The sequence below is a fragment of the Gracilinanus agilis genome, chromosome 6, assembly GCF_016433145.1.
Source record: "Gracilinanus agilis isolate LMUSP501 chromosome 6, AgileGrace, whole genome shotgun sequence".
Lineage (NCBI taxonomy): Eukaryota > Metazoa > Chordata > Mammalia > Didelphimorphia > Didelphidae > Gracilinanus > Gracilinanus agilis.
This window is the reverse complement of record NC_058135.1, coordinates 144384009-144386631: the sequence shown is the minus strand read 5'-3', so window position 1 is coordinate 144386631 and position 2623 is coordinate 144384009. Positions and strand designations below refer to the sequence as shown.

At 37.5% G+C, this 2623-nt stretch overlaps 1 pseudogene; it reads right to left on the bottom strand.

Moving 5' to 3' along the window:
* Positions 1-251: 251 nt before the first annotated feature.
* Positions 252-1140, bottom strand: LOC123252965 (annotated as a pseudogene).
* Between the last annotated feature and the right edge of the window lie 1483 nt (positions 1141-2623).

Below are 2623 nucleotides of genomic sequence, written 5' to 3'. Positions count from 1 at the left end.
CTAAGGATGTTTTTTCATATGAAGAAACCACAAATTATGGCATCAAAAAACTAGAGAAAGCATTTCTGATTTTTGGCTTTAAAAAAAAATGTAGTGAAGTACCAGGGATTGCCATGACAGAGTAATTTTCCACTTTCAATAATTTCCCTTCCCTCCCCACTGCAAATATCACAATATGTGTGTGCATGTGCATGTGCCCATGTGCATGCACATTTGTGCATCCTTGGACAATCTTAAAGAAATACATGACTTTAGTTCAGGTGCAAAAATTTTTTCATGAGATCATAGGTTCTGAATGTCACCATTTGTGAGGGATGCAGAGAATATATTTGAGACAGGCCCTGATACATTCCTCTGTGAATTCCATGGTGTCCATAGATATATTTCAGTGTCTTCAACACTGTAAGGCACTTTTCAGAATCTTGGAGAAAAGTCGCTAATTATATTCCATAATGATTTACATTAAGTAGAAGAGATATTATCTGTGCTATTGCTCTAGCAAGTTAATGTGTGTTTTCAAAACTAAGATATTAGGGTTGATTGAGGATGGTCTTCCAAGCAAGGTTGGACCCTAAGAGAGACCAATGCTCTTTATGGTACCAAAAATAAAAAATGAAACTACTGTGTGAGGAGCTATTCCTACAATAGTAGGCATCAGTCCTCTGCAAAACCCATGAAAGCCACCTTCCTTTGGCTAAATTGTTTTGAAAGAATGAACAATATCTGTGTGTGAACTAATTCTTTCACCTAGAATGCCACGCCAACTCTAACCATTCCAAGTGGGTAAGTACAAGTGACTGCTGTCAGGTCTGTAATGGAGCCAGCCATTAGCCCATGTACTTGTTCAGGAATCCCAGGTTTGGTGGTAATTAACTTTTTTTTTTTTGGGACAGCACACAAGACAGAAAATACTCCTAAATGTTTGTAGTGGTGATTATGTGCCTGTAATAGTATCTTCCCTTGAGCCAAAGGTGATATGGTTGTTTTGGCACAACACCCTGTGATATCTCCAGCCATTGAAGAGTACAATCTGTAGAATTCCTTGTGAGTGGACACTGCTGGCTGCAGGCTTGGGCTCCCAGGTTCCAGTCCTCCAACTCCTCCAGCCCCAGCAGCAGCCGGGGCTGCCACCACAGCCATGGTGGGACTGCCCAGCTCTAGGGGCGCAGTCAAAGACTGGGGGACCTCCAGAGGCCAGCTCATGATGGACCAAATCAGGAATGAGCAACTAAACAAGCCATGTGTATACCTCTTGAGAGCTTCCAGTTTTCTCCAAACTCATGGGGTTCTATGAGGATGATTGACATAATTTATGCAAAGCTCTTTTCAGCCCTTAAAGGGCTCATTCATTTGAGTTATCATTCTTCTTGTGTAAATATGAATTAACACAACTACAGCTGTGAATACCATACTTCTATATGGATTTACCAGAAAAAGAAACTGATGAGTAGACTCAACAGTCAGGTGTCAGTGGTTCCATTTCTGCCTTAACAAATATATTTACTTTGTTACTTTGAAAGGATTACATAAAATTAAACACAATTGTGGGTGTGGGTGTGTTCCTGTGTGTCTGCTCCTGCATGTACCTTCCTCTCCCCCAGAATGTCCTAGAAGCTGCTGAGTCTTGGCTGTGTTGAGAAGTAAACCAAAATGGTTAATGTGGAAATGCAACATAATATCTTTTCTCAAAATTCTTCAGGACAAAGAACTATTTTAGGAATTATTCTTTCCTATGAATAAAGTTGCCTTTGAAAATTTTACAGTTAAAGGAAATGAGAAGGCTGTACAATTTTTGTATATGCATATTAAAATTAATTCTTATCTATCTCATATTTCTATTTCACTAACTTTTGACATCATCAGATTTATGAAACTTTTAAGTGTCTTGAGGGCAAGAACTGTGGTATTTTTTCCATATTTTTGTCTTATGTAAAGAATTTTGCCTAGAATTTAGCATAAAACCCTGAAAACAGTAGCTGTGGTATTAAGCTGAAGTAAGTGAAATTGAAGTAAAGTTGAATTGATGTTTCATAAATACACATCCAAATTCTTGTAATCAATGTAGGAAACTAAGAACCATAAGGTTATGTTGATCCTTAGAGCCACACCTTGCAATTTTTACACTCAGAGTAATACCACAAACCAACTTGGGACAGAGAGAGCCATTCTTAAACAGAGACTTCCATTGTGGGTCTGGAGGGCAAAATAGGAGAGTTCACTCCAGCATGGTATCTTCCATTTTAACAATGTCTTTTTAATTAATACATGCTACAGACTATACTGGTAAAAGACTTCAAGTATTTTCCTAAATGTGCTACCTTAGAAAAATCCCCAGTATTGTCAACATTGTAATAATTCTTCTAATTCTAGTTTTTTGGGGAAATTTTGTGGTAAAGATGCAGTAGCAAAACTAAATCTGGTTTTGGAATATAATTGCAAGAAAAAAATGATTTTCTCAGTGTTTCATTTAAGGACTATTATATACAAGTGTTTCTATTACCCTTTCTCACCTGTACTCATGTATCTTTTTAAGGAAAATTGAGTGTAGTGCCTCTATCTATATATTCCCTGCCTATTTAATGATGCCAATGCTAATTGAAAAGCTTCTATGGTGTCATCATCC